This window comes from Apis mellifera, linkage group LG11, assembly GCF_003254395.2.
Source record: "Apis mellifera strain DH4 linkage group LG11, Amel_HAv3.1, whole genome shotgun sequence".
NCBI classification, from domain to species: Eukaryota; Metazoa; Arthropoda; class Insecta; order Hymenoptera; family Apidae; genus Apis; species Apis mellifera.
Window position 1 is genome coordinate 7,593,224 of NC_037648.1, and position 23,886 is coordinate 7,617,109.

The 23,886-nt window shown below is 34.8% G+C and overlaps 1 protein-coding gene across 7 annotated transcripts in view; it reads right to left on the minus strand.

Moving 5' to 3' along the window:
* LOC410304 (zinc finger homeobox protein 4) overlaps nucleotides 1–23,886 on the minus strand; it is a 429,015-nt gene that overhangs the window by 237,581 nt on the left and 167,548 nt on the right. For all 7 annotated transcript variants that reach the window (XM_026443963.1, XM_026443961.1, XM_006562416.3 and 4 more), the window contains one exon: nucleotides 715–803. The gene's annotated coding sequence lies outside the window, so the exon portion shown is untranslated. The remainder of the gene's footprint in view (nucleotides 1–714; nucleotides 804–23,886) is intronic.

The following is a 23,886-nucleotide window of genomic DNA, read 5'->3' on the forward strand; positions in this document are numbered from 1 at the left end:
TATGCGCGCGATCCGCGCGCGCCTTCTAACCGGGGCTTATGAATAAATATCGCGATTTCCGTCGGCGGAGAGATCGAGGGAGCCTGGCATCGACGGTGCGCCAACAGGACGGATCGATAAAAATTCGTCTCGTACACCGAGCCGCCATAAATATTCCAATAAAGGTCGGCCGTGCGTCGTCGGTCCGCCTTGAGAACGTTTCGTCTCTGTCCCTATATTCAATGTTGGATGTGGTCGGTTTAAGTCGCGTGAAACGCGAGAAAAATTTCCCCGGATATTCTTTCTTCCTTTCTTCTCCCTCTCTTTTTTTTTGCTTTCGAATTTCGTTTTCGATAATCTAATATTTTATCTAATACGTCATATGGATTACTACAATGAAGATTATAATAACATATTTCTTCATTTTAAGTTAGGTGTGATTTAGTATAGAACATTAAATTATTCAATAATAAAAAAATTCAATATTTTAATTGTTGAATGTGAGCACTTTATTTTCTAGCACGTTGTTTATTTTAATATATCTAATCGTCGGAATTCGAAGATTCGAATTTTCGCGATTTTTCGATCAAACATGCGTTTATAGTAATTGAATTGATTTCTTTTTGATGATTTATTTATTGGTATGAGAATATTTTTTGATGTAATTTAATTTGTAAGATATTTTAATTTGGAGTTATGTTAGATTAAAAATATACAAATAAATTTGAACAGTACCTTTGGTAAGTAGTGTCGTCGATTTAACGGAAAGTAGAAACTTTAAATTTGGTATTAAAGTGGGCCGTTTTCGCTTGCATGACCTGAAACTGAAACAAGACGTATTTAAATTCGATGCCAACATCGGTGTTGAGATTTTAAAATGCGCTTTCTTTTTTTTATTTCTTTCTTTGTATCTTAAATTAACCGTAATCGCGTCTTCGAAACATGATTTGCGAATTTTTCTTTATTTCTTCTTTTAATCGAATTCAAACGAAATTCGAATAAATTTTTACAGAATAATTAATTATAAATATTTCAAGATTATATATTCTGCATTTTTATAATTTTAAAAATTCTCGATTTCAATATCGGGAAAAAAATAATATAAAATTTAAAAAAATCCAAAATTCTCGAAAACTCGAAAATCTTTTCTTTCGTCCATCGAAAACATCGAAAGGGTCGAGCAACGATGATATTCGTCGACATTTCGAATTACGCAACGATAGATCGTTTCGAAAATCGTTCGATGATCGCTATCCAACTGACCATTCAATTTAAATATTTAACGGGGGAAGGGAATTATATAGCGGTCCATTATCCTCGGCGATGCTGTGTGCGCGCGCGCGCGCGCGAGCTATCGGCCATTATTATTAATGTTACTATTTACCATCGGTGCTGGCGCAATTGTCATCACGCCAGACAGTACGCGGCACTAATTACCGTCACGGCAGCCTATTGTTCCACTTAAAGTTGATTGTTATCGTTACGCAAATTGCAGCCAATGCGGTGCGCGCCAGTAATGATTTCGCACCGATATCAATTCCGTCGTGTCTTTGTGTAGGAGCTCGTAAATGTACAGTATACATCTCGCTCAAAAGTTGTGGAATAATTTATATATATGTACATAAATTTGTTGGAAAATTAGGAAATATCGTTATCCATTTTTAAAAGCTATTTTCCTTTATCTGGATTTAGGTTTTCAATAATATTAATAAGATTATATTTTTTCTATTTAAATAAAGAAATTTTTTTTGAGTGAAATATTTATACAATTTTAATTCAATAAAGTTTAATTTTTTATTATTAGTTGATTATAAATCATTAATATTCATTTTTTTAGTAAGAATAATCTTTTCTATAATTATTATTTATAGGGTTAGATATATAGATTTAAGAGAATTAAAAATAGATTGGTTTTTTTATATTTAATAATTTTATTTTTAATTTCTATATATATATATATATATATATATATATATATTAATTTTATGATCAAATATATTATCAATTATTTTAGGTTGAGATGGTTTAGGGTTAATTTCTTATTGTCTTGTAATTTATTATACAAAAATAAAATCATTTACTTCAGGGATAGTAACTATTTTATTTAATTAAAATGGAATTATTATTTTCCTTTTCCTTTTTCATATATTCAGAAATCTATTTCTTTTTTATTTTATTTTCTATAACGAAACGTCGTTTATACTTAATGTATCATCAAGATTCAAAAGTGATCTTAATTAAACACGTATATATATTGTTGGAAAATTAGGAAATATCGTTATCCATTTTTAAAAGCTATTTTCCTTTTTCAATATATTCAGAAATCTATCTTTCTTATTTTATTTTCTATAACGAAATGTCGTTTATACTTAATGTATCATCAAGATTCAAAAGTGATCTTAATTTAACACGTATATATTGGAAAATTGGGAAATATCGTTATCCAGTTTTAAAAGCTATTTTCCTTTTTCAATATATTCAGAATATATTCAATATATTCAATATATTCCTTTTTTTTTTATTTTCTATAACGAAATGTCGTTTATATTTAATATATCATCAAGATTTAAAAGTAATCTTAATTAAACATATATATTGTTGGAAATATCGTTATCCATTTTTAAAAGCTATTTTCCTCTTCCTTTTTCATATATTCAGAAATCTATCTTCTTTCTTATTTTATTTTCTATGTCAGGGATAATGAAACATTTGATAAACATTTGATCGTTTATATTTAATGTATCATTCAAAAGTGATCTTAATTAAACACGTATAATACAATTTAAAGTAATAAATACAATCGTTTAAACTGTTTTCTCTTTCATCAAGACGATTTTTGAACACGAGTGTACACACACTCGTATAATATACATAGTGAAACACTGGGTGATAATTTTTCTTATTGTTAACGACATTCCGATCGTTAATAAGCGGGGCGGAATAGTTTTCCATTAGCGGCGGACAGCGAATAAATGACCGACTACGTAATCGGACAAAATAATCGCCGGCTAATGTCTTGATAGATTGACGCCGATCGATCGAGGTCGATGCGCCGCTGCCTGCCGGCTCCACGGAGAATTTGCAAGTCGAGTTTTGCGAAATTCCCTCGAACGGGGGCGATCGGGGGGGGGGGGGGTGAGATTGTCGCTGGGGGCTAGGAGCGCTGCTGGGGGTGGGGAGGGGATGGGACGAGAATTTGATAGTTTAGCGCTCGAATTTCGGAGACGGTTTTTATCTCGATTTGGAGAATTGGTGAGACGAATATATCGAGAAGCGTATAAATTGAAAGGTCATGGGGGAAATGACGGATTGTCACGCAATGTGACGAAATTATTAAATTGAAAATTTTTGTTTTCTGTTTCGTGCACAATGTGTGATATTTATAAATAAGAACATTTTTCTATGATTTTATGTAATATATTGATTATTTATATTCGATCTTTTATCAATGTTTTTAATGAATGTTATATAAATTGAATTTGTAATTTTTTTATCGTAATATATTTAAATAGAAATTATCGAGTGAAAATGTGAAAATTCCATTTAATAATAATATATTAATTTATGTAAGTAATATGTAAGTAATTTAAGTAACATATTAATTTATGATATATATTATAGTAATTAAATAATATTGATTATTTATATTCGATCTTTTATCAATGTTTTAATTGTGAATGTTATATAAATTGAATTTTAATTTTATTTAATTTTTTTATCATAATATGTTTAAATAGAAATTATCGAGTGTTGAAAATGTGAAAATTCCATTTAATAATAATATATTAATTTATGATATATATTATAGTAATTAAATAATATTGATTATTTATATTCGATCTTTTATCATTTATATTTAATCGTGAATGTTATATAAATTGAATTTGTAATTCTTTTATCGTAATATATTTAAATAAAAATTATCGAGTGTTGAAAATTCCATTTAATAATAATATATTAATTTATGATATATATTGTAAGTAATTGTAAGTAATTAAATAATATTGATTATTTATATTCGATATTTTATCAATGTTTTAATCGTGAATGTTATATAAATTGAATTTGTAATTTTTTTATCGTAATATATTTAAATAGAGTGTTGAAAATTCCATTTTTATTTTTACCTCACATCTTCCCTTCGTCTATCGTAAAACGTAAGACATTTCTGGGAAAAGAATTGGACTAATTCAAAGAATAGAAACAATAGAATGCAAAATTAAACTTTCATATACACGATACACGTAAAATCCGATGAAATAAAAAAGATTCTCTCGGAGAGACATTTTTCTTCGTTCTGTCCAACTAATAATAAACGATGACGAGAGATCTACGTAAGAACAACTGAAAGAAAAAAAAAGAAGGGGGCAACTTTCACCCCGCCTGAATCTAATCAGCGTTTTCAGCAAAACAGTCCTTTTTTGCCCCATCGTAAAATCAAGAACAAAGATTCTTCGTTCGACAGATATTGCAGAGATCCTTTTGAAGCAACGCGGCGTTTTAAGATAAAATTCCGTCGCGGCTTCGATCGTAATTATCCGGCCGGTGTTTATAAATCACCGTGGATCAATTAATGCATCGAAAGGGCGGAGGGGAGGGAGCGAGGTAGGAGGAGGGGAGGAGAGGGAGAAAAAAAAAGGGGGCCAGCAAAGGTAGAAAGCATGCGCCGTTTTATAATACAGTCCGCGATCTTAAATCAACGTCCTTTCCTTGGCCGGAGATAAATCTTGCGCGGTCGAGTTCTCGACCTAAGAAATATAAATACGATTGTGCATAGAAACGGGGCGTTTTGTCGCTCGAAGCGCGGGCAACGGTCCTCGCGATTTCACCTCGCGTCCTGGAAACGTTTTATCCTTATATCCTGTGATGGGATCGAAATTTCGAAGAGATTTTTTTTTTTTTACGATAGATTTGGATCGGTAATAAAAATTTACCAAGTTTTAGAATACTTTTGTAACGTTTCGAAGGATTGAATTCACTAGAATATTAATTTTTTATTTTATGTGGACAGTTTATTGTGAAAGGTTTATTTGAAATAAGAATATCCTTATTTTTGGAAAATGATGTTAATTGAAACTTTAATCAGAATAATTAATAAATAATATATTTAATACTTTTTAATACTTTTCTTTTTTTAAAAGCAAACTTTTAAAAACATAAAACCAGATTCAATTAAGAGTTAATTTATAAAAATACTTTATTCAATTTTATACCAATTATAGAAAAATCAAATTCTAATGAAACAATCTTCCTCGACCCATCCTGTGCAAAACCTTGACACGAATCACACTTTCACTTTACATCTTCCCATCGACGTAATCAATTATATTCTACCGTTGATATTCTACCAAGATTTCCATTAAATTTACAATAACAAAATAATTTCGCAAAAATTCTTTAACGACAAGGAAAAGGAATCGATACGTCAGCCCAGAAGGAAGGTCGATTTGACGGAAATTTTCTCGGGAAAGGAAGCGTCTGCGACGAGCGCTGCAACGCGAGTGGACGCCTCCGGCTCGGACAGCGTCTCTTATTAGCCGCTAAGGCGTCGCGACGCCCTGGTTGCAGAAAAATCCGCGAGATGGGGACGCCCGTAAAGCTGGACGCCACGAGGAGGGATCGCAGGCTCTCCTTTTTTTCTCTTCCTTCCCTCCACCCCGTTCAATTTTATTTCATCCTCGTCGGACATTCAGACGTGTAAATTACAATTTCATTTTTCCATTCATCGATATTTCAATAATAAATTCATTTTCATTCAACTCGAACTACGAATATATTCAATTCGTCGCAAATTATTACAATTTAAAAAGAAGAAATGTCAAAATATTTTTCAAAAAAGCATCGATAAGTCGAACAAGAAATATCGCTTATTACACGACCTAATAAAAATTCCTTACGAGCCCGAAAAATCCGAGCCGCATAGAAGAATCCGTGGAACGCAACAGTGCCATCCACCCTCGCCACCGCCAAAATTTTCCTCCTCCCCAAGCCTGTTGACGCGTCGCGTCGCTGAGAAAGAGAGAGAGAGAGAAACGCGGTCGTTCCCATTCCCCCCCCGATGGCGCAACAGAAATATCGACTCAAGTTTTAACATACACCTCCTCGTATGGCCGCCCAGAGTGCATCTGGGCTGTCGTCATGGGAATATAAAAGGGAGCTGCAGCGATAGACAGGAAGAAGGAAGGGAGGAGGGGGAGGGATAACAAGGGACCGAGGCTCGGATGGGATGAGTCTAAGATAGGGAAGGAGGGAGGGAGGGAGGTAGGAGAGGTTTGTGTGAAAAGGAGAGAGAGATGCTTGTCACCTCCTACGTCTTACACCTCCGCGAGAGCTTCGCTCTACATACGCCTCCCTTTTCTGCATCCCTTCGCTCCACCCTCGTGCGCCGCTTCCGCGCTTCGTCTTCTCAGCCGCTGCTAACCGTCCACCCCTCTCCCTCCTTTAGAGGATGGAGGGAGGAGAGGAAGCGTGGAGAAAAAGGTGGCCGAAGCGAAAGGAGGGGATGCGCTTCGAGCATAGCTAACTAGCTGAATCTGAATCAATACTTACTTCCGCCCCCCTCCTCGACCGTCCTCTTTCTCTTTCTCTTTCTCATCGTCTTCTCTCCTCGCCTTCCTCTCCACCTTCCTTTTTTAGAAAGGACTTTCGGGCCATCCCTCACCCACCCAGGGAAGACCACCACCCCATTACCATCCGCGTTACTGTCTCTCCACGCGTCTCTCCTCCCCCTTTCTCCCCATCCTCCCTCCAACTCCTCCTCCTCCTCCCTCTCACGTTAGTCGCGACTCGTCCCAATCCTTATCGGCTGCAGCCCCTTCCCCCCCCGCTTTGCGAGCGGAGTAGTCGCGACGTTTGATCAGCCGAATTCACGCTTCCGCGATCCCCGCCCGTCGTAGATCTCGTTTGCGAGGATCTCGCGGCCGGGCACAGCCGAGCGGAAGATCGGATCGTTCTTCTCTCGGCCGTGCGAAACGAATTTTTCTTTCTTTTTTTTTTCTCGTTTCGATCGTAGATGGATCGTTAATTTTGCTCGGGATTCTTCTGAAGTTTGTGGTCGATTGTGATTTTCTTTCTTTCTTGTTTTTGGGGAAATTAAACGATTAATTAGATTCTTAAGAGTAGTTATATTATAATTTTAAAATACTTATCAATGATTATTGTGATTATAGAAAAGTTTTGATTAGTTTCCACGTGATGATATTTCTTCTAAAGTTTGTGGTCGATTGTGATTTTCTTTCTTTCTTTTTTTTAGGAAAATTAAATGATTAATTAGATTCTTAAGAGTAATTATGATTTTGAAATATCGATGATTGTGATTATAGAAAAGTTTTGATTAGTTTCCACATGATGATATTTCTTCTGAAGTTTGTGGTCGATTGTGATTTTCTTTCTTTCTTTTTTTTGGGGAAATTTAATGATTAATTAGATTCTTAAGAGTAGTTATATTATAATTTTAAAATACTTATCGATGATTGTGATTATAGAAAAGTTTGGATTAGTTTCCACGTGATGATATTTCTTCTGATGAAGTTTATGGTTTCGATTGTGATTTTCTTTCTTTCTTTTTTTGGGGAAATTAAACGATTAATTAGATTGTTAAGAGTAATTATGATTTTAAAATATCGATGATTGTGATTATAGAAAAGTTTGGATTGGTTTCCACGTGATGATATTTCTTCTGACGAAGTTTGTGGTCGATTGTGATTTTCTTTCTTTCTTTTTTGAGAAAAAAGGATTAATTAGATTCTTAAGAGTAATTATGATTTTAAAATATCGATGATTGTGATTATAGAAAAGTTTTGATTAGTTTCCATGTGATGATATTTCAAATCTTAAATATTTTTGAATATTACAAAAGTCTAACAAATTTGTATATCAAATTTATTTTATGCATGAAATGTCATGTATGAAATTTTATGTTTTAAATCTTAAGTATTCTTGAATATTACAAAAGTCTAACAAGTTTATCAAATTTTATGTATGAAATTGTATTAACTTATTTTGTAATTTACAACTTGTAAAATTTAATGAAAATTAATAAAATATTATATTTCGTAACGAATTCACAAAAATTCACACATTGTGATAATAATTACGAGGAATAAGAACAGTATTCGGAGAGATCGTTCGGTTTTGGCGAGATAAAAAAAGAAACATTTGCATAAAGAAATACCGCTATAACTAGGAGGGAGAACAGACCGAGGGGCAATTCCGATCTCGGTCTAGCTACTTTAAAATTCGAGTCTTCTCCCGTGGCATCACGATCTACTCGCTGCCACGACTCGAGAGGACCGATTCGAGGGGTTGTTTCCCTCTGACGACCTACAGCCATCCTCCCCCTCCGGTTTTACGACACCGTTCCACCACAACGCTCTTAAAACACGGAGCTTATCTCTTAAGTAAAAAGTAGAGGAAATCCTGGCTTCGTGCAGATTCCACTTCTCACGGTGGACCAAACCAAATTTAATTTCTGTCCGCTAGGTATGCAATTTATATACATCTTTTGCCTTTGGGGCTTTGTTGACAAACGTTTCGTTCCTCGAAAACCAGATCGTTCGAGCGTGAATGTTTCAAGATTCGATATCGAATGGAAGATTTTATCGAATCGTTTCCCCGATTGAAACGTAAGTTTTTTTTCTTCTTTTCTCCTGCGCGTATACTCGAATCGATAGATAGATAATTAGTTAAAATTATTTATGTAATTTATAATAATATTTTTATTTTATTTTCTTCCCTGTCTTTTTCTTCCTATTAAATTTTTATATATGAAAAACAGATACATCAATACAAGGTGATGCATAACATTTGAAAGTATAATTCTCAATTAGATTTAATTAATGATATTACGAGAGAAATATACGGTGATTATTTAACACATTTTTTTGAATTTGAATCAAAACAAATGCAGAAATGTCAAGATCAAGACTCGTAGCATCAAGTTACGAGCAATTTAATTTTGCTTCATCATCATCGACTCTGACAAGAAAGAAATACAGTAACGCAAATTCTTATTCTTTTTCGAGAATCTGGAGGAAACTTTTCGATCCTTCCAAGAACAAAAGCCAAAAGAAAGAAGGAAAACCAAAAAATCATTCGCAGCACCAAACCGAAACTCTCGCAAAATCCGTTGACGCTGAAACGTTCGTATTTGCTTGCCCGTTGGAACTTGCGCGGGGAGTGGAAATTCGTAGGTGAGATTACGAGTCGAGACGTCGTTCATCGTCCGCCCCGTCCCGCGCCCCCGGCCCCCGCAAAAATCCTCCATAATCCGTGCCACGAGATGTTCTTTTATCCCTCGTCGCGGGTATTATAATTCCACTGGCTGGCTAATTGTGTTGCGTGGGTGTGAATATGGTTTATAGTTCGGCGGAAAAGCTGGCCGTGGGCCAGGCAAACGAGCTCACGTGACGTCACGCGACGGAAATACCCGAGCGGGCTAATTAGGCGAGGCACCTCTCCTCTTACGCTCGAATGCAAGCGGAACCCATGCGTCGCGACGTTCTTGCAACAACGTGACTGGAGACGCCGCGTAAGTGAAGCACAAGTATCGCGTGTCTGAGCTTGAGAAAGAGAGAGAGAGAAAAATTGGAGGATGAGAATTCTTTTTTTTTGAGAGGAGGTAAAAACGGAATTGACGAGGACAGAGAGACAGGTTGATGATGAGGGATGATTCTTCTGCCAAGTCGAATAAGTTGATTCTTTTTTGGAGTTGTTATTTAATACGCGATTGAAAATTTTTTAAGCTTGTTCTTTGGAATTTTTTATTGTTTTGATTAACAGAGGAAGAGAATTGTTGATGAATATTTTAAAATTTTGGAAATTAATTGGAGGAATACAATATTTATACAATTTTAAAAATGATATTGTGTATATTATATTATTAAACTTATTTTTATATTTATAAAAAAAAATATCTACTTCTTTTGATGAAAGGATTTAAATTGAAAAGGGTTAGTTACAAATTTAAAAAGTTTTCATTCCTGTAATTAATCCAGTAAGAATTAAAATTTGATATCAATTATTAAATTTCAAAGTTTAATTGTAATATAAGAAATATTTATTAATTGACAAAAAATGATTATTTCCTAAAATAATATTAAATAAAATAGATTAGAGAATTACATAATGAATACTTCCTTTAAAAATTTTAATCCTAATATAAATAATCACAGTGAATATGTAGAATCCAGATAATAAATTGTTCAAGCTCAATCTCTCTGATCAGAATAAACGGAATTACTGATCTAGATTTTAAAAAAAGGTGATCAACCTCGATCAAAATCGATTATAATTCTGCCTTTAATTCAATCAATAATCCCGTGAAACGGGATTTTACCGTATATATTTTTAACTATTGCTTATTTCGGCGAAATTGTGTTCCGAAGATACGCAGTAATCTTCAAAGGCTATCCAACTTTAATTTCTAGAGAGCAGTTAACAGTTTCGAAGTCAGTGATGGTTGGCAGGTATTTATAGATTGCTTGATTGACGTTCGTTCCCGTTCCGAGATTCCCTTTGAGATTTTATTAAGACATGTTTATCGCGGAATTTCTAATGTTTATTACGATTGTTATATTTTAATGTTGATAAATTTTATTTGTGTTAACAAGAAACGTCGTGTACAACAACTCGACCAAGCCTTACTTTTGGCATCCGAGTGAACGACGTAATTACGACCTCTCTCCTCCGGTACATTGTCATACAAGAACGTCTATTTATAAGATCCAATTGAATAATCTGTTAATGAGGGGAGAATCTTGGAAGAAACTTGTTTATACTTGCTTTAAAGATATCTATTTATATAACGCTTTCGATTCGGCTTCCATTTTCGTTTCTGTATGCGATAATTACAGAAATATCATTGTTTAATGTATTTTAAATATTATTTATTAAGATAGGTTTATTATAAGATCCTGGAAATAAATTCTTGGATTGGAATGATAAAAGAAAAGGATGCTTTAGTATATTTTTTACTCTTCAAACAATAAATAATTGAATCCAGGTGTGAGGCAATACGCCGTTAATGCATACCATTTCATTGTTACGAAATTAAATATTAGATTATAAATTTCTGACATATGGAATGTCTCAAATATAATTCTCGCCGATTTTAATGAAATTTGGCAAGATAGAAAAGCAAGATATAAATTGTATTGTGTGCAATTGCACAAACTAACCGTTCTAACTACGCCAACGTATTTATTAAACTGAAGCATTCCGTTAATATTAAGCTAAATTTTCTAAAAATTCATTAATCATTGCACTTGTGATCACAAATATAGATCCATTAAATCAAACATTATCAAATCTGTGATGTATAAAATTTCAATCAAAACCTAATATATACATCCCATATATACCTAAATTTCAATAACGCCATTTAAAAGAAAGAAAATGAAATAACCTGATCACAATCTCACGTGTTCTCTGTCACCAGGCCACGGAATACACGCGTGGGGTCCGCTTCCTGGTCGTGACGCCGATCGTGTCGCGTAGATCCTTAATTAACCAACGCCCAATCGCAATTCCGGAACAAAGTGAATCGTTCGTTCGTCGCCTTCGTACGCGATTAGAGGAGGGGGAAAAAAACGAGGAGAGAAACGAGGAGAGAGAGAGGCCCACGCGTTTCATTTGCATCAGGAACGATGCACGCATCGGTTCCCCTCCCGGGCACAGAGCTGTGTAATTAGCGGCGCATAGCAATTAACCGAGGAGCGGCTCGCGAGCGAGGAAGAGAAGAGGCGAGGAGGTGGCGCGCGCGCGCGCGAGGACACCCGTTTCCTCGAACAATGTAAACCGGCGTGTAAACGGTGTAAACGCGAGGGGTGGGCAAGCGGGCGTGACTGCGTTAAGTCAAGTTAAGTCGAGGTTAACTCCCTTAATTACTCAGATTTAATCAGTGCCCCGGGCTACGTGTGCGTGTACACACGAGGCACCGTGGGCATAACTAACCGTACGCACGCCGGGAGGAAGAGGAACAGGGATCGGACGAGTTATGAGAGTGCGGGGCGGGGAAGGGAGAGGGGTCCGGTTGGAAACGGGATACCAGAGACTATTTCGCGATTCTGCTTCTCCGTGCCTCGACTCCTTGTACGTGTATTGCGAGAGTTGGGCGAAATTAATGGTATCTCGAAATGGTAATTTAATTTAGTAATTTTAAATGGAGCTGTTCAATGTTTGGTAACTCGTCGATGTAACGCAATGTATTTCTAAGGTGTGTGTCATGAATATTCGCAAATATTCTTTGGATTTTATTTTAAACGGTGATTTTGAGAATAATAATTTTTATATTTGTTGTTTGGTAAAGTACTTTTATTTGAGGTTATGTAAATGTGTGTATATATGCATATATGTATTTCTTGGATGATAAGATCTGAAATTTATTTGAAATAATGATTGTTATTAAGATATAAAGTTATTTATTATTCGATAAATAACATGTTTCGATTGAGGTTATGTTATTTTTAAGATATTTGAGAAAGTAAGAGATTGAAAAATTGATTATTCGAGGAATAGTTATTGGGACGATAAATACATTAATAATTGGAATGAACATATATGAAAATAACAAATATAAATCATTTCTTCTTCATATATTTATTTATTTTTAGGTTAGATTAAATTATTGATACTTAAAAAGATCAAATTTGATGTTATCATTTTTGAAATATTAAATAAACTACCTAACTACAAATATATTTATTTATTTTTAGGTTAGGTTAAATTATTGATAGTTAGAATGATCAGATTTGATGTTATTATCATTTCTGAAATATTAAATAAACCATCTAATTACAAATACATTTACTTACTTTTATGTTAAATTATTGATACTTAGATTTGATATTATTATCATTTCTGAAATATTGAATAAACTATCTAATTAGAAGTACGTTTATTTATTTTTAGGTTAGGTTATTGATAGTTAAATTATTGATAGTTAGAATGATCAGATTTGATGTTTCTATCATTTCTGAAATATTAAATAAACTAATTACAAGTATGTTTATTTACTTTTATGTTAGATTAAATTATTGATACTTGGAATGATCAGATTTGATATTTTTATCATTTCTGAAATATTAAATAAACTATCTAATTACAAATACATTTATTTACTTTTATGTTAAATTATTGATACTTAGATTTGATGTTATTATCATTTCTGAAATATTAAAATAATATTAAAATAAACTACCTAATTATAAGTATGTTTATTTACTTTTAGGTTAGGTTAAATTATTGATACTTAGAATGATCAGATTTGATGTTGTTATCATTTTTGAAATATTAAACTATCTAATTACAAGTACGTTTATTTACTTTTAGGTTAGGTTAAATTATTGATACTTGAAAAGATCAGATTTGATGTTGTTATCATTTTGAAATATTAAATAAACTACCTAACTCCAAATATATTTATTTATTTTTAGGTTAGGTTAAATTATTGACACTTAGAAATACTTGGATTGATACTATTCGATTAATTCAAAAATGTTGAATTAAACTATTGATACTGATAACATAATTCTCTTACCATTTCCTTCGACTTTATCACCATAAGCGTTCACAATTTTATCATGAAAATAAATATCTAGAATCCGATTCGTATTCGTACGTGCAATTAACGTCCAAGATTATTCCGTATATTTCTCTCGCCGAATTCGAAACTAGCACTTCAAATATTGTCTATATATATAACAATCCAAAATAAAACGCGAAATAAAATTTGCCCAGCTATACCTACGCACACGGTACGACCGCCATGGACGATCCCATGTCAGACGTCGTTTCGAAAGTGTGTATACGCGAGGCGTCCGCGCGCGCGGTGCAAGTAAGCAGAAGGGCAAGCTCGCTCGCTCGCTCGCTCGCTTGCTTGCTTACTTAACGAAGATTAATTGCGCTCGAGGCAACCGCGCGCGCGTCGCTGCTCAACCCGCTGTTCGAGCATCGCGCTTATTCTCACGTGACCCCACGAAATCTTGACCGTGATCGAGGATCGGGCCGCGCCGGTACGCGGGATTCGAATAATTTCGCGCGACTCCGCTCGTGTCGCTGTCTTCCTATTCATCTTTCCTCCTCCAAACACTCCGCCCCTCCCTCGCTGTCGCGCGGATTTTTCGTGCTCGCTCGCTCGATTAAGGCGAGTTTACACTTTTCCACTCTACGAGAGATAAGTTTGCTCGAATTTTTTTTTAATTTTTATCCCCCCTTTATTAATTTCGTAATTTCGAACTTTGTTAAAAACGATCCATATGCATTTTCTCGCTACGAATGGATCGTCGTTTTTAATTAAAGAATAATAAGAATAGATAAAATTAAAGAGAGGAGAGACTCGTTTTTCGATTCTATCCATCGATTATTTCTGAAGAGAGAATGGATCTTTACACTTTTCAGGCCGGGTGAATCATTCGAAATGCAAAGTGAAAAGTCTAAATTCGCCTTTAGCCCGGAGAGCGGTGCTCCTCCTCGCGGGTTCAGTTTTAAGCGCGACGTGATTTATACGGTTAAATGAGACACCGCGCGCGGGACGAGCCCGGCAAGAAAAATGATCAGGAGCCGAGGTGATGAAGATTAATGGCGATTAATCCGGCCGGCTGTGATCCATCGGAGATAATCGTTAAGTGACTACACGAAATCTGATCCGGACAGGCTGGTGGAAGCTCGCGTGAGCCCTCGTGATGGATCCGTATTGTGACCGTTCAACGACCGTAGAGAATTTATTTTTTGGAGTTGGTCGGTCGATGAGTGATCGAAAGAGTTTTTTTCTTTCCTTTTTATTTGGTTGGCGTTGAAGATTGAGTTAATTCGAAGATTATTGGAAATTATTGGAAGGTGTATTTTTTATTCCAAATTTAATTCTATGTATTTCGTTATAAGATAAATTCGTGAAATTTTATCTTTAGGAAGGGAAAGATTTAGAATTTAGAATTATGATGTTTTTTTTTTTTTTAATTAAGTTAGATTTCGCAACAAGTATATCGTTCAATAATGAAACGTTTATCGCTTTTTGTTACTTCGTATATCACATCTATCAATTTTTACAAATAATTTATCGATTCCGTATTGCTCGTTGTTAAACTGTTCGTTTAAAAGCAAGAAAATTAATATTTGAAGTTCTATAAAAAACGCTAGCATTCGAATCTACAGTTATTTGTTTATATCTGTGAAACGAGGCTAACTACGATTTCCATTAATCACTTACAAGGTTAATTATAAGGATTTATACACATAACTGTACATCCTATGGGTAATTGCTTATACAAGAAAAATTCATCAAAGTGACTCTCAACTTCGAACAAATCTCATTTCCTTTCAATAATCTATCACAATTATATTTTAAACTTTATACAAATCGTATCGTATCAATAATAAAACGATTCAATAAATTTACAATCTCTACATTATTCGTAATTTTTTTCAAAACTCTTACAGAGAATTTGATAATGAATTTAGAAAAGCTTAATAAACATTTGAAAGAGAAATTCTTGTTTTTAATATTGTTACACGAAACGCGAAAATTAAACCGTGAACGAGATTATCTAAACGTGGCGTATAATTATTTGAGACGAATGAAGCGAGAAAGAGAGAGAGAGAGAAAGGGATAAAAAAGAAAGAAGGAAGGAAGGAAGAAAGTAAAATAGCCAGTTCTGTATAGGTGCTAGGTAACGTCTCCGCGATAACAATCGCGCGGCACCGCGGGGCAAGGGGCGAGGATTGTGGAGGAGGTGTGGGTGGAGGCGGCGGCCGTGCCGGGGGCCGCTTTTGTTGTGTATAAAATATTATTTCGCCGTGGCCGGGCATTCATTCGGTAGGAGCTTTCCTTGAAAGGCGAGCTCAAAGATTAAGGACTGGCTGGACGGTAGGATAATTATCAAGAAAAGGAAGAATTCTGAAAGCGCGGCTCAACCGAGACAAAGATGGGGGTGGGGTTGGTAAGGGTATCTTGACCAACTTCCCCCTCCAACATCTCTCCTGTCTCCTTTTCAACGTTTCTCTCTCTTACGTCCAGTCCAGAGGAGGACCTCCTTGGATCGTTTTTAATTTTCGATCAATTGAATCATAAGTTGGGAATTCATTTTGATAATTTTTTTATACAGTCGTGTATGAAGAGGAAAGTTATTATCGTTCTTTCATTCTTTCTTTTCTCTTTCTTTATTTAAAATTAATCGAAAGAGTGTAAAAAATTATGATCTTTTTCTATACCATTTATCACAAAAAAAGAAAAGATCAGGAATTTAAAATCTCTTATTAACACGTGAATTTTAATTGTAAACGGTGTTTAATGATTAATCGAAATATTTTATCAATCGATTACAAAAACCATTATTTTATTCGATACAATAAATTCTATCTTCCTTTTAGATATTATATATCCTTTATCAATCATCAACAAATCCAATCCTCTCCACCCTCCTCCCTCACCCCATCGCCCAATTAATTTCATTTTCCTTTCCAACGAGCGTAGTATTTTTATTACTCGACTCATCCCGCCGTGCAATTAATCCCACCCCCTCCCAATCTCCCTCCAATAGCTCAATTCACACCGAGATCGTTAATCGCCGAGAAATCGCCTCCGACTTGGATCAAACTTGGAAGAAAATTCGTCCTCTCTCAATGATGACGAGAATATTGAAAAAAAAAAAACAAATGGATTACCAGATTATATTCATCAGGTATTATTTTATTTTGTATATTACATTCGCGAATATCGAGGGAACAGCTGCCACCACCTCGAGTGGGCAAATAAGGGCCAGAGGGATAATTATACGATGGCTAATTGCCCGACATCTCGTCTCGCCGCGAGACATAACGAAATAATCTCGAGATCCCTCTCGTCCTTCCCTTCCGTCCTCCTTCTTTCGTTCGTTCCTTTCTTTTCAGGGGCCCGGCTCGGTGTTCTTAACTCGAAGGAAGGGGGAGAGAGAGAGAGAAGCCACCCCCGCGAGGGATTCTTTTCTCCCGGTGAAATTAATTAGACGGACTTGCTGTCACGGCGGAGCGAAAGGTTAAAGGCGCGTGGTTGATGAGCCTTGCTCCGTCACTGTTGCCTCCTTTATTGCGACGGCCGAGGGAAAAATTGTGAATATATTCGCGATAGCGCTGATTAATGTTCGCGGGAATTACGGTGGCCGCGAGCTTTTGATGAGGCAATTAGAGAAGCGTCAAGAGCGTGATAAAACGTTCCCGGCCGAGATAAGGTGGGAATTAGCGAACGATTGTCGATAAATGTAATTAGAGTCGTACAGGGGATCGTTTGTGGTGTTTAACAGGTTCATCGTGGGGGAGTTGTTTCTTTTTTACGAACATTTGTTGAAATATTTTTGTACGTATTTCAGTGAAATGAAACAATGTTAAAGTTAAAATGGAATATATATAAAAATTGGCGGGTAATTTTAGAAGAATTAGCATAACAAATAACTTCGGATTAAAATAATTTCACGCATCGTTGAACGCTAGAAATGCTAATAAAACTGTATCAATGCGCCAAAGAATTTTTATAACAGCTTAGTGACATTCCTTCCTACTTGTCGTAGGATATAAATAAATTCCGTTTGAAAAGGGTAGAAAAATCTGTATCGAGAAGGAAAATCGTATCAAGAAGAATTTTAATTCGAATTAATAAATTTTTGTAATTATCACACTGTGTGTGTCAGCAATTAAATCCGGATAATGTTCAAACATATGCGTTTATGACATTTATGGCATTTATAGATGCGCGCGATCTTAGAGTTGGCTAAGCTGGTAATAAAACTTTGACGAAACAATCGCTTCTGGAAAGCGCATGTTGCCACGTGACACGCTGGAAACTTGTAATATATTTTACCATAATAATAACCGTACACGTGTACAACGAGTCGTAACGAAAATGGAGTTCATTGTCACAGTTGTCTTTCCCTTTGCATGTGTATATATATATATCTCGCTATAAAAAGGCTTTGCCGATGATTAATTGCTTTCCATTTGCGTAAACTTGTTTCCGTTCAAACGAACAAACTTTCACCTCAGCCTAGTATCTCCTACACATTCTCCTTCCTTCGTTTCTCGCTCACGTTACTCTAAACGACTGTTTATATTGAATGATTGATCCTTTACAAAGAAATAATAGTATGGGCCATCGTGTACGATATTTTTCATCTTTAAATTCGATATATTGTTGAAATAACAATTCTGAATAAATATGAAGTTTCTTCTTTTTTTTTTTTAGAACAAAATAATTCTATTGTCGAAAGGGATCCCAATTATTAAATGTAATAAAACAACTAAGCAATTCAACGTAAAATTACGTTATATTATATAGTTCCACCTGCTACGAAAGGCCAAGTCACACCTTGCAAGCAATAAAACCTCCCTCGAATTAACCATCCCTCTCTCTCTCTCTCTCTCGATATTCTCCATCTTCGAATATCTAACTTTCCTCAACGAACCTCCTCCACCTCCATTATTCCGCAAGCTTGCCCCAGCTTTTAATTTACAATGTCTTCGGCACAGGATAACACGCGAGCACCCGACTTTTCCTCTTACGGTTGTTCCAGGATTCGTGCAGCTCGAATTCTGCCCGAGGAAGGTGGGTTTCACGTGCAGAAATGCAGAGAGCCGTCAGCAATTTCACGAGAAACGATTTCTCCTCTCCCTCTCTCCGTCTTTCTCCCTGCTTCGACGCTGTGATTCCAAGGAGGGACCGCGTATTCGGCGTTGGCATTATAATCACAGGTTTGGCCGGGTGAGGGGACGAGGGGAGGCCCATCGAGAGGATCATTTTCGCGGCGATAATTAGGCAGCGAGTCGCGCGGGTCGTGCTGGTTGCACGATGAAAAATAACGAGGAAATAATTGGCCGTGGAGGATGCGTTGTGTGCGCGATGCTCGAGTGTGAGTTTGGACGAGCGTAAAAAGAAAAAAAAGAAAAAGGAAATGGAGGAAGTATGGAAAGGACGATATTAATTGTGGATAAATTTCTTTTCTGGCGAGGATTTATTTCGACGTGGATAATTATTATTGTTGAAAAATGTGATAAAACTTTTTATTATGAAATATGAAATGGGGATCGTTAAAGAATATCGTTAAAACATTTTTATAAAAAAAAAAAGTGTAAGCAATAAAATACATAAATATATATATAAATCGATAGATTTAATTATTTTTATATGTACAATTTGTTAACATATTAAAAATAAGAGAGAGAAGGAGAGGGAAAAAGATAAGAAAGATCTTTTCGCAGAGGATGACGTTGGCGAAGAGGGTGTGTCGTGATGGTGGTTGTGGCTCGAGGTGATGAAGAGGAAGATCGTGGAAGAGGAGCAGGAGGAAGAGAAGTTAATTAAGTAATAAAAAGTCACCAGGGCTTGCCCTCCGAAGAACCTCGGTTGAAATTAAAATAAACATCCCTTAAATGAGTCGCGGCGACGGTATCCACCCCCGCTTAACCGGAGCCGCTAATTAATTCCAGGCCTGTGAAACCGAGAGGAACAAAAAGCTCGGGGTGAATGAAGTGGCTCTGGATTCTGTCCTGGTGTGCCCGGCCCGGAGAGACGAGAACACGGGGGAGTATGGGGGTGTGGTGGTGGTGTGAGGGGATATTAAACACCGCGAAACCAGCCACTCTGACTCTTTAATTAGCCACCCCTAAAGCACCGCCATCGGGAGAGTGTCGAGGGTCGGTGTCGAGCAACAGGTGAGATGCAAAGCAAGGGTTATTCTTGGCTTTAGAGCTTGGAGAGGCCGCGGAGGGTGAGTGGCCAGCAACGTACCGTGAACGAATAGCACCCCCGGCCACGCTTTTGGACATTGTCGAAGGATAACAATGGGTGGAAGGTGGAAAGGTCGACGATGGTGGACTTTTGTCTTTGGAACTTTTCTTTGGCTTTTGTGTTTGAGCAAATATATATATATATATATATATATATATATATATGGTATTTCATATATTGATATTACATTGGAAGAAATAATTAATATTTATATATTAATAGAATACATGTATATATTGATTGAAGGAGAATTATGTATAAATAAATATATGTATAATTATATTTTTGATATAATAATTTATAATATTTGGAAGGTGAAAAGGTTGACTTTTGTCTTTGGAACTTTTCTTTGTGTTTGAAATATATGGTATATCATACATTGATACTACATTGAAAGAAATAATTGATATTGATATATATATTGATTGAAGAAGAATTATAAATAAATATAGAATATTTTTAGTATACTAATTTATAATATTTAAAGTTCAATCTTATATAACAATTTTTCCTTCCAAAAGTTGATGCCAATACAATGCTTCATATGATTATTGTTAAATATTATTAAATATAAAATATAGTCACATTCTTGATAGTTATTCATAAATTTTTTTCATTCTGCTCATAAATAATATGGAGAAATCAATAATGATAAGAAATCAAGACGATATATCAAAATAATCAAAGAAATAAATTTCAACGCAATTTTTTAATATTTTCAATAATATTATTAAATTTCCTTTGAACTTATTCTTGTAGAGAATGAATTAGAATGAATCAAAAATCAAATATAATTTAAAAGGTACAAGTATATTTTTTACAGAAGTAGAAGAATAAAAATATAGCAATTAATATTTCATTAATCAATTAAGCAACATAAATACATAAAAAAGTAATTCAATTAATAAAACAAACATTTATCTGACATATTACAAAGAAAGAAAAGAAATATCAACCACATACTTATCCAAGAATTGAAAAAAAAAAAAATCAAGTTATTTTTATTTCAAAAAATTTCAAAAATCAAAAAAATCACCGTCGATATTTTTTCAAATTAATTTTTCAAAATAATAACAAAATTGGTAGAAAATTTAACGTGATTAAAAAAATAAGAAAAAAGAAACGTGTCATTCGAGAGAGAAGGAGCAAAAAGAAAAGAAAACAAAAGAAATTCTAATCACGTCCGCAAATAAATTTTCCACCCATAAAGAAAAAAGGCTATATACAATATCGCAATCAAAACGGGAACAAATAGATTGTCGCGTGAGAAGGGTCGCCGGATCGTCATCGTGGAGAAAGTGTCGACGCTAATTAAAACCTGTTGAGCGGCGGCTGAAGTGAAGCTGTGAAAGGATCTCCCGTTGGAGAAGGGTTGCGAGGCGATGAATATTCCAAGATTGAATCCACTTCGCGAAAGGGTTAGAGAAGGGCTAATGAAAAGCACATTATGACCGGCCTAGGTATCCAGAAACGTCAGCGGAGGAGGGTGACAGAGCTCGAGATGGTCGAGGGGGTTAAATGCGATAATTTGCGTGGGAGGGCGAACGTGGCCGGAGACGATAAACCCTCCGCCATTTAATTACGCTTAAAACATGCATTAAATATTGTCGGAGGGTGGAAGCGTCGAGGAAGGGTTGAACCCTTGGCCTCGTTAAATGAGCACAGATTTTCCCTCCTCGACATTCATACCCTTCCCGCCCTGTTACACGGATTTACAAATCCGTGAAACACCAGCTCTTCTCGCGTGCCACTTCGTAATGCGAGTTTCAGAGTGAATCGAAAATAATTTCACAAGATTGTCTAATGTGGAATATTTATTTAAGAATGTATCGAAAAACGAAGCTTGGATTAATATATTTCTCCATGATATAACGTAGATACTTTGTTTAATAAGTAAAGTTTCCAAAATATCTTCTAAAATTTAATTTCACAAAGAGATCCGTTCAATCCTTATAAATCACGAGGTTAAAAAAGAGAAGTAGAATCACTTTATCAAAGATAACCTTTTCTCCCTTCAAACTCATCTAAATTATTATACACTAGAAACAGTGCAGCAAAAAAAAAAAAAAAAGAAAAACACATCGCCAAAGCAAACACGCGCAATTGCCTCTCGCGCGGGTCGATCCGAACAAAATGATATTTGGCAAATAACGCAATAGCATCCACCCTAAGGGGCCCCCTTAATCGGCGTAAATATAATTAGCATCGAGGCGAGGTGTGGGTGGGGTGTCGAGGCCTCGAGTACGTAAATTAGCGAGGCAACCCTTCCGTGAAATTTCAATTATCTCTTTGAACGGCGTTTCGAGTTTAACGAGATTCTTAGATGGTGCTTGAAATTCAAAGGACGAAGCCACTTTACCGGTACCCTTAACGAACCCACCTGCCTGCCAGCGTCCACCCTGTTAATTTTAATCGAGGGAGACGCTTTCACGTGAATTAGAAAGGGGGGGTTACGGTTGGAGGAGGAGGGAGAAGGAGAGAAACAGAGAGAGAGAGAGAGAGAGAGATGGTCAGCTGCAGCAGGCCGCTCGTAAAAGACCTTCGTATCGAAAGTGTCGTCGCGTCGGTGGATCCGCTTGGGAACCCCGAGCACGATCAAATGAATCAACAGAGACAATTAATAGCCCGGCCGAGGACGCCTTGGAAAAGCGTCAGGACGCCGACCAGCCTAGCCGGTCCAATGTGTGGACAACAAATCTATCTGGCTGTCCTCCGTTGCACACTACCGTGCCAGGCTATCGACCATCCTCCGCGAGAATTCCTTGACACTATCTACGTTTCATGGTTTACAAAACTGTTTACAGAAGTGGTGGTGTTCTTTTTCTCTTCTTCTCTTTTTTTTTTTATAGGGAATCATCAGCTTAACGTTTTCCACGTTGCCTTGTACTATTTTTTCGCGTCGTTTATTATCGGATGTGCCATTTTGATGGCGTGAAAAAGTTTCGTCGATGCATAGACTTCTCTTCGCGATATTTTTATTATAAATGTGTAAAATTAATCGGGATATTTTTGTCTGATAAATAAAGACAGAGAATAGAGATTTAATCAAATCTTTATTTAGACTATTTTTGTATGATTGTAATGAAAATATAGATTGGCATATTTTATAATTTTATAGTATTATTATTAGTATAGATACTTTCAAAGTATCAATTTATAATTATTTATATTATTCACTTATAAAAAGGATGATAGGATGAATATTTTGGAATACAAAAATTATTAAAATTGTTAAGATCTAGTATCTAATTTAATTGCAATTAATTGTAATTTTCGTTCGATTGCATCTATGAAAATACTTAATTTTATTAAAATGATTTTTATTAAAATTAGATAAGATTAATTAGTAGAAATATTCTGTATTTAATATTAAATTATTACAAATTTCGATACTTTAATTTTAATTTGATGAAATCTATTTTTCAAATTCTTCTTAAAAAAGTATAGATAAAAACTAGAAATTAGAAAAATGGAAAAAGACAATAGAAGAAATTTTGAAGAAGAAAATTATTCTGATAATTAATAAAGATTTAATCAAATCTCTATTTAGACTACTTTTGTATGATTGTAATGAAAATATAGATTGGCATATTTTATAATTTTATAGTATTATTATTAGTATAGATACTTTCAAAGTGTCAATTTATAATCATTTATATTATTCACCTATAAAAAGGATGATAGGATGAATATTTTGGAATACAAAAATTATTAAAATTGTTAAGATCTAGTATCTAATTTAATTGCAATTAATTGTAATTTTCGTTCGATTGCATCTATGAAAATACTTAATTTTATTAAAATGATTTTTATTAAAATTAGATAAGATTAATTAGTAGAAATATTCTGTATTTAATATTAAATTATTACAAATTTCGATACTTTAATTTTAATTTGATGAAATCTATTTTTCAAATTCTTCTTAAAAAAGTATAGATAAAAACTAGAAATTAGAAAAATGGAAAAAGACAATAGAAGAAATTTTGAAGAAGAAAATTATTCTGATAATTAATAAAGATTTAATCAAATCTCTATTTAGACTACTTTTGTATGATTGCAATGAAAATATAGATTGGCATATTTTATAATTTTATAGTATTATTATTAGTATAGATACTTTCAAAGTGTCAATTTATAATTATTTATATTATTCACCT